General features: G+C 38.9%; 1 protein-coding gene across 8 annotated transcripts in view; it reads left to right on the top strand.

Moving 5' to 3' along the window:
• The first annotated feature begins 3,656 nt into the window (after window positions 1-3,656).
• ABCB1 (ATP binding cassette subfamily B member 1) overlaps window positions 3,657-15,804 on the top strand; it is a 55,001-nt gene continuing 42,853 nt past the window's right edge. For 6 of the 8 annotated variants that reach the window (XM_080582457.1, XM_080582455.1, XM_080582459.1 and 3 more), the window contains exon 1: window positions 9,112-9,314. The gene's annotated coding sequence lies outside the window, so the exon portion shown is untranslated. Of the gene's footprint in view, window positions 3,809-9,108; window positions 9,315-15,804 lie in introns of those variants that run through there. The other 2 variants (XM_080582454.1, XM_080582460.1) reach the window with 2 other exon arrangements.

The raw sequence follows: 15,804 nt of genomic DNA, 5'->3' as shown, positions 1-15,804 counted from the left end.
TTATTGTTCTTTACTCATTCCCTTTCAGACAATCAAAGGAAAATGATGAATGCATTACTTGTTGGCTCTCAGAAATGAAGCGCCTGCCTTCAGGTTTCTTTCTGCTTCTCAGTCTTTGAGACCCATTGCCTTTGTAGCTTCTATTAAAAGATTCACTCAGCTTGAGAAATCTTTTGATTAAGTTCATGCTGAAGCTAGAACTGAAGATTTCATCACTGCAGATGAGGGACTTCAGCTGCAAGGCCAGTTATTTTTGGCCTTATGATAAACATACTGGATATTTAGAAGTAGTTTACAAAACAGGAACAAGAGAGCTTCTCTACATACATCAAAAACAACAGTATCTTCTTCATTCTTCCTTCTTTCCAGAAACTGCGACTTTTTATTTTAACTTGAAAGAGAGATAAGATGAAATCATGTCTGTTTGTTGGATCAAGATTTAGGTTTCAATATTGGGAAGTAAATAAACTCAAGTAAATTGCCTCAAGTAAATAAACTTTCTCAAGAAAAGTGGATTGAGATACGGACAGGGAGATAGCTCACCAATTACTGTCAAGAGCAAAACAGTCTTGGCTTTGTGAAGATTAATTTATCACCAATCAATAAGAATAGGATAGTGAGAACTAAAAACACCTTCCTCCGTCCCCCTTCTTTTCAGGCTCAACTTCATTCACAATTCTTCTACTTCCTCCTACCAAGCAGCGCTGAGGAATGGGGGTTGCAGTCAGTTTAGAATGCGTTCTGTCTGCCACTCCTTCCTCCTCATGTTCTTCCTGTGCTCCAGCATGGAGTCCCTCCCATGGGATCCAGTCCTTCACAAACAACCAACATGGGTCCTTCTCACAAGCTGCAATTCTTCTAGAACTGATCTACCATGGGCTTCCCTCCACAGGCTACAGTTCCTGCTAGGAGCTCCTGCCCGGGCTCTCCATGAGCTTGCAGCTTCCTTCAGGCCATACCCACCTGTTCTACCATTGGGTCTTCCACAGGTTGTGGTGTGGATATGTGCTCCAATATGATTCATCGTGGGGTGCAGGGGAACACTCTGCTTTACCATGGTCCTCTCCATGAGCTGCAGGAGAATTTCCTCCCTCTCCTTCATGTACCTTGGTGTCTGCAGAATTGTTTTACATTTTTTTTCTCACTCCCCTCACAGCTGCTATGCACTTATTAAAAAAAAAAAAAAATCCTTAAATATGTTATCACAGACGAGCAACCAGCATTGCTCAGTGGCTTAGCTTTGGTCAGCAGTAGGTCCCTTCTGAACATATCTGGAATTGTCTCTTTCCAACATAAGGCAGCTGCTGGCCTCTTTTCATAGAGGAGAAGTGAGAAATGAGGCTGGCAGAAAGTGTCAAGCATGATGAGGGATGCTCTCCCATGTCCCTTGAAACATGTTTGTGGGGTTCCATCTCAAGTGCTTGTACACAAATGCATACAACATGGAATAGGGACAGGAGTGATTAGGAGTTGGCAGGATTGTACAGCCGTATCGCAGAAACAGGATGAAATGGTTTGCATGGCTGGAGGATTGGAATGGTTAGGTACACGCTTTAAATAAGGAAGGCTGAATAGGTGCTAAGATCTTTGCAGTTACAGCAATTAGGTTGCATGGAACTTAGCTGTGGTAAGGGGGAAAAGTTGGTTGACAGCTTATGAGTAAACATCAGAGGAGATACCAACGGTGATGTGAAGGTGGGTGTCTGCTGCAATCTGCCAGATTGAGGCAAACTAAGTGAAGCCTCATAATCACAGGCTGTGGTCGTTAGTGCGGGGTGAAATAGCACAGTGCATGGTTACTGGCTGGGTGCTGGCTAGGAGCTGTGCTGCAGCTCTGCAGGAAAGAACCCTGGGATCCTAGTGAGCGAGCTGAATGTAAGTCAGCAAGTGTGTTTGGTGAAGAAGGTTAAACATAGTGGGCTGGTAGTAACAGATGTATAGCAATTAGTCCCCTCTGTTCCCTATCACAGAGGGGATAAGGTTGGAAGGGAGCTGTGGAGGTTTGGTCCAACCCCCCTGCCCAAGCAGGACACCTAGAGTGGGTGAGTGGGTTACCCAAGGGAGGTATATAGCGGACTGCCTCCAAAATAGAGTCTAGTTGGGTTCCTCTGTGTAGGGAGGACATTGATATAATTGGGGCCACCAAGATGATTAAGCTGCTGAAGCACATGCTGTATGAAGAGAGTGTGAGAGCTTTTTTTATTTTTTTCTTAAGAAAATAGGCTAAGGGAAAACCTTACTGTCTTCAGCTACTTAATGGGAGGATAGAGGGAACAGTTAGGGGCTTCTGAGGTGTGCATAGCAAATGGTCAAGGGGCAGTTGTCGTAAGCTGCAGCAAGGCAGCTGCTTATATTATTTTCCATACTAGGAAAAAATATTGACAGCTAAGACATTCAAACATTGGAACAGATTGATCAAAGAGGTGGTAGAATTTTGGCCTGAAGATACTCAAAACTCATCCAGACGATGAATTTGAATGCCCCTGTCTTATTTCAAAGTTCACACTGCTCTGAGCAGGAAAAATTATCTCCATCAGTCACTTCTAGCTGAAACCATTTTGTTTCACATCTGATAATTGTCATAGAGCTATTCCTATTTTTTTTTAATAAAGAGTACTTCCAGCTCTAAATTTTCTGAATACAAAATGCATAACATGAATGCACCATATTAATGACAACACGATATCTGTGTGAAGTGATGTACAGAATTCAAGTGGTTGCCTCTAATGTTGTTGTTAGCCTTCAAACATTAGTAACATAACAACAGTTGTGTGTGAGCCCAGCGTATATGGCTTCTCCTAGAAGTCAGTCTCCATAAAGCATGGGCATGAGTACAGAGTGATTCTAAAAAGTATATTGAAAACAAGACAAACAAAAGCATTGGGAACTAACACCTTTTTTCATTTTAAACATGTGATGCTGGAATGCATTACTTATTACTAATTATTCACAAGCTGTGTTACTGAAGTGTCATTATTTCAATAGAGCAGCTCTGATATAGCAACAGTGAGGCATGTAAATTAGTTAACATCCATTTAGATTTACGAACGTCTTTATGAAAATTATTACATCTTAAAAAGGTTCAGAAGTGTTTCTCCAGATTTACTGGGTTTCAGTAAACAAAAAGATGCCTTATAAGTAGATCGTTTGCATAACTGAAATGGCAAAAGTTCTATTAAGGATATTTTGATCAAAAAGACGCTGATGTGTTCTCCACTCAAACTTGACACAATTAATTCACTGTAATTCTTTTCTGACAGTGTAAACACACTGAAAGATAAGTCAGACTTTATTTCATTCTCAGCGAGGCTGTGTCTTTAGCACGCTTTGCAAATTTAGAACTTCAGTTCTGGACAAATTAAATATTTACAAAGTTCAGTTCTGCTTGAACAAACGTGTTATAGAGCTGTTTACTGGGCTTGGCTGGGATGGAGTTAATTTTCTTCATAGCAGCCTGTAAGCTGTGTTTTGGATTTGTGACCAAAACAGTGTCGGTAACATATCAATGTTTTAGCTATCGCTGACTGTGTTTACTCAGCATCAAGGCCTTCCCCGGTTTCTCACGCTGCCCCCCAGCAAGTAGGCTGTGGGTGGGCAAAGAGGTGGGAGGGGACACGGCTCCACAGATGACCCGAATTGGCCAAAGGGATGTAGCACACTACGTGACGTCGTGCTCAGCAATAAAATCTCGGGGAGAGGTTGAAGGGGAGTCATTTGTGGTTATGGCGTATGTCTCCCAAGTAGCCGTTAGGTGATGAAGCCCGGCTTTCCTGGAAATGGCTGAGCGTCTGCCTGCTGATGGGAAGTGGTGAATAAATGCCTTATTTTGCTTTGCTTGCATGCACTGCCTTGCTTCACTTATTAAACTGTCTTTGCCTCAACTCTTTTTTTTTTTTTTTTGCCTGTCCAATTCTCTTCCCCCATTCCACTGCAAAGGGTAGTGCACAAGCAGGATTTGTCTGCCTACTGGGGTTAATCTACAAGTTGTCACTGCTGTTATTTGCCGTAGGAGAAAATGAACTTGATAACAAGATACCAAATCAGACTTTTTCAGCTAAAAGAAGGAAAACAAACTGCTTGTAATGCAGTATATATTTTACTATTGTACTGAAACCTGCTAGGTACCATCTGTAATTCTAGTCACACTTTTGCGAATCACTATTTCCTACATGAATTCTCAGAATCAGTAGATTTGTCAGATTATTTGTAGATTGATCTTATTCTTCATCGTTATTGCTTATTCTTATGTCTTGCAAGAAGTTTGTACAGGATCCTTTAAAAGAAAGGCTTGAAGGTGTCAGAAGATGGACTTCCACCTGCCTTCTTTTTCTGGCATCCTACTGATACTGACTTCTGTGGAATGGGTAGAAGGAATTGAGGAAACTGGAATACTATATGCCTCTATAGAGCATACTTGTGTGACAGTCATGGACAGAAGGAGAATAAAAACAAGACCTGAATTCTACCAAACAACACAATCAGTAGAATTGGCCAAGAAAAAACAATCACATCAGACACTGAAATATGAAGTGTGTTTCTGACTCAGGACCGGAAGGATGTAAATTTAAATCTATGAGTTTTAAAACTTGCCGCAATTTAGTTTTAGGTTGCTTGCCTGAAATGAATAGGACTGCGGTATTTGAAGGCATCACGGCTTAAATACTGGAAGACAGCTTTTGAAAGCTACGCTTACAGATTGTAAATGTGATCACTACTTTATGTCAGGGCACATAAAATAAAGTTTAATCAGTGTTCGCTTCTCGTGATTATTCTTTGTGCACATTCTAAAGTTATTATAAGGTATTGCACTTTTCCTTCGTGTCTTTAATATTTACATTGCCACTTGGTGGCCTCATTTGATAAGGCAATAAACTATAAAAATTAAAGTTAAGATTTTTTTTCCCCTACCGGTGTGCAGTTCAAATCTTGATATTCTCCCTGTACATCCAGGGATATGCCTATATGCCTTGTTGCAACTGAATGTGTGTATGCTGTATTGAATGCTGTGCTTCTCGAAGGCCTGAAACACTGATGTTGAAGTTAGCAGACCTGAGAGCTCTTCAGTAAGGACAGAACTGAAGTGGATAACTCTTTTCTACCCTTTCTTCCTTGCTGATCTCTGATGTCTTTATATTCCTTACTCCTTTGCCCCTCCAAACAAGCAGAGGATCTCGTCTACTACCAATATAGTTTAAGTTATTTTTAGGATTAGAATTTATTCTGTCTTATTTTCCTGATTTTGTTACTTGCGAATGTTTTTGTGTATCTCCCTTGTGAAGCTGTATCTCAAGTCTCTGTCCCTTTGGTTAATGTTCCTGTCAACAATGGGATGGGAACTCAGTTCTCAATGCCTGTAACAAAAAGAAAATCAGTTAAACAAGATAATGATTAACACTTAAAATAACACCTGATTCTTGTACCTCTACTTGACTATCTTCTAAAAATGTCGTGGCACGGTCAGGGTTTCTGTGTCCTTTTTTGATCTTGGTGGCTGTTGATTCTCTAAAATAACATGACCTTTTCCTGCCTGGTGCCTATTCATTATTGTGTCTTTTTTTTTTTTTTTTTTTTAACTTCCTGCACTATTTGCTGTTATTCTCTGATGTTTTTGTTATAATGTTTTCAAGTTAATCCCAAGTTGGTAGTGTTCTGTGTGTTACAATTCTGGCTGAACCCTGGTTGGTGTGTGATACAGGTAAGCATTACAAATGCTTAAATTAGATAGATGAGAAATGTTGCACACTTATTTTTCTACATGGAGCTCAGTTTTCTGGTTATTTCTATTAAAATGCAGAAAAACAAACAAGCAAACAAAAACAGCAGGTATCCATATATATCCGTTATCATAGATCCTAGAATTATTGCTAATTGGTTCCACATACAAGTAGTGATTGCTATTGCAGGAGTAATATTCTGTTTTTATTTGGGGGGAGTTGGGCTGCCTTCAGACCGCATTCCAGTAGGATAGGCCTTAATGTCTACAACCCCATTTCTTACAGTACCTTTCCAAATTTGTTAATACGCTCTCACTAATGCTACTTAGCTTCTAATGAACTGACTGAAGTATCATTTCAGGCAATAGCTATACTGCCTTACAATCATCTCTGTGTCTCCTGTATAGTCTCTTCATCTTTGCTTCTAAAATTGCAGTTCAATCCCATTTCAGTGGTTGAAACTTAGGCCATCCTACAAACTGTTTTTCCCATAACTTGTGTTGGTGATTACTACTCACAGAATCTACTGTGCTATTAGTAGTTTCTGTAACTGGTGGTTGAGTCCAAGTATAAGCTGAAAACAATGCTAATGCCACTTTCACTTTCAAATTCCAGTACTTTTCCTTCTATAAAGCTAATATTTTTGCTAATGCTATCCGCATTTAGATTTCCATATGACACTAGTAACTCTTAGGTAGATAACTTTCAAAGATTATATATATATGACTTCATGTTTTTTGAATGTTGCATATAATATACCCCAATTCTGATAACATACTAGTCAAAGTTTCTACATCAAAGGAGACTAAAATTCGAGTCTCAGCTTCTACTCCCTCTAAAATGGTATCTGTCAACCCTCTTGGAATGTTGCACTCAAGTATATGGGATCAGTTTCTCGGTCAGTGCTACGAATGTGCCTTTAATAAATGGAGTATACCTATTTTGCCATGGAAAAGTCAAAGCAAATTCTTTGTTCACAGTAAGATGCACTCTATTAATTTTCTGCAACTGAACAATTGTGTATTCCCAAAACTGTGAATTTTCTTTCAAGTAGAATCTTTGGTTTAAAAATTAAAGCTTCATGAACAACAAAACTCTATGAATGATACTTTTGACTTGTTTGTTTGTTTGTTTCTTTGTTCCAGTTTCTGTTTTGCTTCTGACTTTCATAGTTGGTTCAACCGTCTCTGGTGCTTTCCACTCATATTTCATTTGGTGTGGTTGTTCAGGTTCCAACACAATTACAGCAGGTTATTTTGACTTCCAGCCAAGTAAGTTGAAACAAAATTTCCAAGTTAAATTTGTATCTTGCTTCATCCGCCCATAATACGATCTCTTAAAATCAGAGACATCTGTTAACATCATAAGATTATTTTTGACTTCACAGAGCACAGATTGCTGTGAAGCAATGCTGTTTAGCCTTCACACTTAACTCCCATAATTTTAAAGTAGTGGAGATGTGTATCCAAAGGTCTTATGGTCTCTGATTAAAAGAAGAAAAAAGAAAAAGAAAATGGAAAAAAGAAGAAAGAAAAAGGAAAAAAGAAAAGTTTCCATTGCCACTAGAGTTATGACCTATTATCAACAAAAAGCAGTGTTCTTGCTGTTCCCATGTAACATAAATATTCACATTTTTTAATCAAATAAAATAAATAATAAAATAAAAACATAAACTACACTCAGACATAGCCTAACAATTAATTTATGCTTCTTTTTCCACTGGTAATGACTTTGGTGAGACATCACATACACCTTACTGTTAAGTTTTAATAGCAGCATTTATAGTATAACATCATTCCTTTTCATTAACTCATTCACCTTTCCATAATTACATTAAAACTGGAACTGTATAGGTATTTTTCTGTTCTGGAGTTTTACATCATATGCTTAAGGTCCTGCTTTATTTATAATTGAAGCTGGTCCATCCCGTTTACTGTTTACGTTGTATAATATAATGTTCTATAAATATGGAACATTCTTTTCCATCCTACTTGCCATTCTGCAGAGTAGTGGTTTGTCCCTGTTTGTTTATCCATGCGTTGAGTGTTTCTTCCCAGTTGAGTTGCTATAACAACATTAACCTCTTTCCAATGTTTGCTTAGGGTCTGTATCCGTTCCTCACTTAAAACACTAGGCTGCCATTCAAATTTATTTTATTTTTTTCTCCCAAGCATACTTCTAAATCGCGTGAACTTGTGAGAAGTTGTTATGGCCCACAGGCCATTAAAATACCAAGGTGATGCAGTATCCCAAACTTTTCTGTATTTTGTCTCCATTTTGCCTAACGCTATTTTTATAGACCCATTGGTTCATTCAGCTCACCTTGAACTGGGAGTTCCCAGCAAATCTGGAACCTTTGTTTTATTCCCAGGCCTCCACATAATTCCTTCAGGATTTCCCCTGAAAAATATGTTCCTTGATCCAAAGCAATTTATTAGTTTAATCCCATCTGGAAAATACAGTGTTAAATACCTGCACTGTGGTAGGCTTTGCTGTAGCTTTCTGTACTGGTGCTGTCTCAGTCCATTTTGTCAGTGGATCTAGTACTAGCAAACAATATTTAATACCATTTTGCATAGTAGGTGGGATTAAGCTGAGACTACCTGTGGTCTAGCATAGTCTATTTGTATTTTAGCAAGCAGTTCTTGAATTCTCGACTATTTTACTGGTATTTTTCTTTTTCCTCCAAGTGGGGTATTCACCATCACAAAAGCTAAGCAATTGTGCGCCCATCTCTTTTAACTTTAAGCCAACCAGCCATCTTCTGCCTTTCCCTTTTGCATTTGAGCTGCCCCTAGACGATTTTGTTCATGCCCCTATTGAAATAAATCTGCTTGAAGTGTATATAATGTTCTCCATCTGCAAGTGTTTGTTATCTGGCCACACCACACTGGTCATTTGTAGAAGGTATGGCCCCCTTCTGTGCTTCACCCATCTCCTAGCTTCTTTAGTGGTCGCCCCTCATTTCCCTCATTTGCATCTTGTAAAGTGGCTATGCCTTTAATAACTTACTTTGTACTATTTTCTTTGTTTTGTTTTCAAAGTGGGTGTTTCTTCAAAGTTTATATCTATTGGGATGACCACAACCTTAGCAATGGCATCTGCTTTACTACATAAACCGACTCCTCTACTTCTGTATTTTTCCTTTTGGTATGCTTTTACATGAGTTCCATATTTTTCTTCCTCTCTTGTTTTGTTTTGTTTTCATTTCTGTTTTTGTTTTTGTTTTAGAACTGTGGTCAGGCTGTGATTTAATCTGGTAGGCTCCCAGATTAAAATCCTGTGTTTGTAGGTCATTTTTGTTCTAAATTGGTAGCCAAATAGTTAAAGCTGGATATACCCAGTCTGCAACTACGTACAAAGCTAGGTCATTTCCTTTAGATTTCTCTTTTAACATTGTTAGCAGAGCTCATTAGCTCTGCTGCTTCTGTAGAGCTACTCTGCAGAAGGAAGCCAACTCCTCTATATTTTATGAGTTGCCGCATATCTTATAAAGGATTTTCCAAGTTTCCAGTAAAAACTGGACCCATCCGTGAACCATGCTGAATATTCTGTGGCACAAAGTCAGCAACGGAGCTTTTATCTGATAACACTTGACAGGTAAGAGGTAAAGGGCACTTTACACTCTTTTCCACTGGTTAACAGACCATATAGGGTTGGTGCTAAAACCTTGTTGTCTTCTACAGAAAGTTCTTAGTTTATGAAAGCCAGCGTCTATCTAGCTAACCTCGGGTTTGATACATGTCTGGTTTGTACTTTTCCAGTGATTATGTACTTTAGCAGAGCACCTGTGATAGGTACTACTGCAAAACAGCACCTAGAGATATGTTCCATAAGCTCATATGCCTAAGCCAGTGCTAAACTTGTCTTTTCATATGGAGTAAATTTCTCCCCCACTGATCTTAAGACTCTCAAAACAAAGGCTGTATCTTGCTTCTTATTGTTTTGTGTTCTTGAAGTAGTGGGGTCCTGAGATCTAGGTCAGTAGCTGTTAGCTGAATATGAAACGGCTTACAATAATGCGTGTAGCCCACAGCCAGGCTTTGAACTGATGTGGTTTTGCTCTGCTGTTCTTCCTTCTGTTCTTGTTCGTGATGTTTCTTCACTAGTTTGATTAGTGGCTTACTGATTTCTGCAAATGTAAGGATGTTCTCATGAGAACTTAACCAATTGTGAAACTGAATCTACTACACTTATTCCTGTGGGGGTGGGGACTCTCACAATCAGTTCTACCCTTTGATGATCCCACTGTTGCCCTCCTTTCCCGATCTAATACTATTCCTGAATATTTCACTTCAGATTGTACCGAGTTTTGTGAGTTTCTGATGATTAGTTTTAAAGCCTGGGTTTTGAATAATGCTGACTACCTCTTCAGTAGTTTCCTCTACTTTCACTTCAGTTTTTCCATGTACTAACATATCCATCTATGATACGGTTTAACACACTTTAACGATAATTTCATCCACATTCGATGTATTGATCTGAAAGTCTTGCAGTACTTGAATAAAACACTGTTGCTTTCCCTTCCAGGTACATGCTTGTTTTTACCGGCTTTGATCAGCTAGTGGAATTGCAAAGAAAGCATTGGCCAAGTCAGTAACAAAATGTCACTGAGATATTCTGCTTAGTGCTACAAGAATTTCAGATGTCTTACCACCACAAGCAACCTGAGAGATGGCTACCTTATTTAAGTCTTAAAAATCCACCATTAGGCTTTTTTTTTTTCCTTTTTTTTTTTTTTCCCTCTGCTTTTAACACTGGGCAAAATGGAGAGTTAAAAATTTAGGTCTTTGCATTAGCACCTTGGTTTCCAGTAAGCTGTAGATGGTGGGCTGGAGTCCTTCCTCTGTTCCTTGTGGGTGTTGATATTTTTTTCATTGTGAAGAAGGATCTGGACCTTCAGTTAATACACAACTTCTATTTTTCCACATTTTAATTTACAGACATACAAAACTTGAGGAAATTCTGTTACCCAAATATCTACTGTTTTTACTTCCTCCGGATTCTTAATAACAAAGCATCAGTGACTTGCAGGAATCACTCCACCCTTACCTCCCACTGGTCAGCACCAATTCTAGAAACATCCGTAGCAAAATCTGTAGCTAACGCATTTTGTTTCAGCGAGGCAGTGCCAATAATTCCCTGCTGCTTACAGGAGGGATACTCCCATTCCTATCCTCAGAAAGAACTCTTGTACTCCTGAACTTGGCAGCTATTTCACTGCAGGCAGAAATCTCAGTTACAGGTGCTTGAACATCCTTTAAAGCATATGAAACAACATTTATCATTTTCCCACTTCTCTGAGTTGAAGCTGGAACTAATTTTCTTATGAGAACGTTTATTGACACTACAGTGTCAATGAACATCATAGCAATAGTGGTAGTTAGGGTTCTTTCCATGACCATCCAGCACTAATGTTGTAATTGGCTGTTCCCATTGGCAATATTGCAATATTTTCAGGGCATGGGTTGACAGCAGACTGTCCCTAGTCTTTGTTGCTGAGAGGGGGAGATGATGCAATGAGAGGCATTCGTCATGTCCTGTAGTTTTGTTCTTCCTCCTCATCTTTCTTCTTTAGTTTGGCAAAGCAAACCAGCAAAGAATTTATGGATTCTATCCTGTTGTCTCATATCTTTGCCTCTTTTTCTCCAATTTTACCTTGTTGCTCTCCTGCAGTCCCATTGGTGCTCCATAAAGGAAGTTTTTATTTTGTTCCGTTTTGCAGTTGCTCTTATGCACCTTTTTGCACAAAGAGAGCTAATCCTATAATAGCGTCTGGTTTTGCTTTTCTGTTTCATTTGATCTTTACTTTTAAATGGAGGCTCTGTTTCCCTAGTACCGTATTTCTGAAAATTACAGGATGTACAAACCTGTTTCAGGTCCACAGAACTGAGCTTTCCTTGCATTCCTTCTCTCCATCGCCTTGCCCATTTGCCCATTGCCCATTGCTGAATTTGCAGCTCCTTCCATTATAGGCTGATGGAATCATTAAGGTTGGAAAAGACCTCCAAGATCATCTGGTCCAATCATCCTCCTATCACCATTATTACCCACTAAACCATGTCCCTAAGTACCATCAATTCACAGGTCCCAGCATTATTCTTGCGGGCTTAACCTTTGTATGACTGCTACTTTAAAGGTACTGTGATTCTGTTATCTCCAAGGATACTTGGGTAGATGTCCATATGCCAATTCTAACATTTTTTCCAGGATGCATATGACTTTACAATGTCATAGTGTCATTCAAGGTGGAATAGTATACTAGCCAAATCTCCTTTCAGTGCTCAGATAATTGTTCAGAGACATTCACCTACTGCATTTCATGCAGGAGGTTCTTCCTGCCATGTAGCAGATGATCACACTCCACTCCGATGCAGCGCTTTTTAGGGGTGTGCAGTATTTACTAGTTAAGGCCGGCTAATCCTCAAGTTCCACAAGCCACATTACGCAAGTTTCTGAATTCAGTGTCCTCGGGGTTTAAACAATTACTCTTGTTTGTGCTGCAGTCAGGTAAATTGTTATTGTTATCCTATCCCAAGTTTTAGGTGCAACACAACCAAGCAGGATTAGACAGTGTGGGAGTCTATTTTTACTACTGGTTTTGTTGCAATTATGCAACTGGTTCACAGAAACCTATTTTGCTTTCAGAGTAACATGAATTTTCAGGAGGAAAGTTGGGGACTGAGTTTTCAATATATTCTTGTTTTTAATGCCGGATAGAGAAATGTTAGCATATTCATTCTGTATATTGTTCTGAATAATGGACAACTGTGTCCTGGCTGACTGTTATTGAAGTAAAAGGGCTCTCGGGGTGTTCAGAAATCCATCTGTACAGAATACCTTTCTGGACCTGTCTTCAAGTTAGTGAAGGGTTCACTGCAAAACTGTAAGGCAAACCTAGCTATCAGGAACTGCAAGGACCTACTCTTAAAAGCCATTAGGCTAGTATTATACACCCAGATCTAAAGAGAGACAAAAGTCTGACTACCTTTATCATCATCCAGATCAAAGTTGATTCACAAGAGAGGGTTTTTATAATATTACTTATTTATAATATCTGTTATTTTTATTATATTTATTATTTTTAAAAATAATTATAATATTTTTATAATATTTTATAATATTACTTGTTGTTATTTCTACTCATATTTTGCTGGCACTGAAGATATATATACACATTTATTTTTTCTATTGTTCACCACTTTTTAGATATATATATTCATAAATTATAAAATACATGTATTCATATACATATATATGAAGAAGAAAGAATTTTCCTCAGTGAAGAGTCTCATTGTTGCTTTCCTCTATCTCTTATCATTGTTTAACACATCTGTGACTCATAATTTATGGCATGACAATCAAGTCCCTTATCTCTATCCATGTGATCCACTGGGAGGAGATCACCTTACTTTGTTTACCATTGGCTGAATGAAACACTACTGTTAGTATCATGCTTGAACAAACATGTTTTGATCACTGCCATAGTTGTGGCCCATTAAAGAAGACGGGATAACTTTGACCCATTCTCAGGGTTAAAATGTTTATGGGGAACATCTTACTATGAAATCTTGGAATAGTCATCATTCTGCTTTCCTATCTTAAAGCTCCTGTGAACCAGAGGAAATTGACTGAGTGGGTACCAGGGGTCAGTGAAACAAGATGAACTCTGTAACACATTAAGTGTACTTGCCTAGTCTAACCTCCAGTGTATGAAAAGACCATTCAGGCAGTCATGATGCTATAGGTTTATTTTCATTTTTAGGCCCTATGGAAGTTTGTACGTGTACTTTCCCAGAGAGACCTACTACTCTTAAACAGTTCACTCTACCTGAAATATGAAAATAGGTGGTAATTCTGTCCTGTGAAGTGAGCCACCACAACAGTATTCAGAAAGAGTGTTAGTCACGCGTGTATTTACACCAAGATGAAGTACCACGGTAACCATTTCAAAATAATTTTTTTGCTTGTAAACATGATTTCACACACACGTTAGACTTGGACTATTAAGTTGGTGTGTCAGAAATTCTTCCTGGTCCTGTCACAAACAATAATAGGCAGATTTGCTAATGTGTTGGCAAGATGTTTCATAAATGACCCAGGCAGATGTGTTCTCTTCCACTGTGCACATAGCACCGTGGAAGCAGTGGTGGTTATAGGACCAGGCCCTGTTGTAGTCACACCTGCTTTTATCTACCAGCGCGTTGGACTTCTTCATGAACTGCTCACCAGCTGTGAGTGATGCCTGCAGAAATCATCTGTCATCTTCTGGAGCTGGAATAACCTAGCAATATAACTATTCCTGGGCACCATGCAGAATGCTGTAATGTCTACTGCAAATGTCATGTGACATGGAATCACTACGATTATTTTCTCTAGGGGTTAGACAAAAGGCTTTGTTTGCATGCCACTGAATGCCAAGATACTTACCAAAGGTAAAGTGGTTTAAAACATTCACTTCCTAAATTCTTTAAGGTTAATACAGTTCTGTTTCATAGTATTGACTATACAAGGTCCCTCAGAGGGTGCTCCCTTTGAGGAATCCGCACAGCATTCAGTAATACCTTGCCCACAGGTGGAACCCATGAATCCTGAGGATCATGGGCCTTAAGATGCCTGATTTCTACTGGAACAGCGTTCCTAGTGTGCCAGGCACAGACAGACTGAAGGCGAGGAATAGAGGCCTCCTCTTACCATAGCTGACATCTCAGTTTGGCAAAGGTCCTCAAATGGGCTGAGAGTTGCTGCCCGAAGCATTGTTGGGTACTGAACAAATAATTTGCTTTCCATGAATGGTGATATAGAAAGCAGGGCTGCTCTGAACACCTTTTTAAGTCAGGAATAGCCGTTAATCATTCCTTATTTGTGGCTGGCTATAAAAGGAAATCAAGGAATTACTTCTAATGTCATGACCTTCACCCAGTATCATATGTCACCGTGTGCAAGCAGAATGTAAACTGGGCAGAGAGCGGGTGACTCAGGGTTGAGTCCGAGAGCAGGAAGTGTACAGAGCAAAGGGTGAGGTAATGGGACACGAGCAGGGACGGCTGCATTCCTTCGAGTGCCTCCGATGGTGCCAAAACACCATCCTAAGCCTCGTGGCTCGAGGATTCCTGTGAACACCGACTGTTTGTGGAGCCATCCCCCAGTCCTTCTGGCTCTGCCCTGTGGTCTCCATCTCCCATTCTGTCTAGGAAGTAGACCAGAAATCATCTTGTGATTTCACAGTTCTCACAGGGAAGGGGATAAAGCCCTGGGGAAGACCCCCAAGACTTACTGATTAGTTAAATACTTCATATCTGTTCTTTACTTTGAATTGTTTCTTTCTGCTGTTTACTGGGCTGTGTCGTCTCCCTTTGCCACTATTTCTCTGTAAGTTTGGCCATACTTATATCTTTTGTTAATTTTATTGAACATGTTGTGGTTTAATATGATAAGTTGCTTTTATACAAAATATAAAAAAAATTATTACTTATTTCATTACTTTGAGATAAGTGATAAATGGTTAAGAAAAAAAAAGTAATGATTTGTAAGGCAGAAGTCTAATAAAGTTTCAATGAGAAATGCATGGGAAATGGGTGGCTTTTGATATGGATAATATTTAGAAGTAGAGCAATAAACCATATTGGAATCAGAATGCCTTGTACTGACTGAATTTGCAATGGGGCAGGTTGTCAGAACAACTGGAGTGAATTTCGACTGGAAAAAAAAACAAAAAACAAAAAACAGAAAAACACATGAAAATGGTATTTTTAATAGGTAAGAAAACAGTTTAGGAAATGTTTAAGTAAAATAATAATGTTAATGTCGTATAGGTATTAATGAAATTACATTAACCACTATATGTAGTACCCTAAGGTGGCTGCTTAATTAAAACCTGAGGTAGTTGCTGTGAAGACAAGACAGAGTTAAGAAATGATTTTTAGGAGTTTTTCTAGGACTGCCATTCATTTTATTTTTTAACTAGGAGAGGGTGAATTAATATTTACTGTCTTGGGGAGACAACTTTTCTGTCATCTAAAACATATGAAACATATAGCATAAACCAGATCAGCTATCAAAAACTGACATCTAGATGCTATGCAGCTGC

The sequence above is a fragment of the Anser brachyrhynchus genome (genome assembly GCF_964034855.1).
Source record: "Anser brachyrhynchus genome assembly, chromosome: 2".
Taxonomy (NCBI): domain Eukaryota; kingdom Metazoa; phylum Chordata; class Aves; order Anseriformes; family Anatidae; genus Anser; species Anser brachyrhynchus.
The sequence above is the reverse complement of the archived record's forward strand: the minus strand, read 5'-3'. Positions and strand labels throughout refer to the sequence as shown.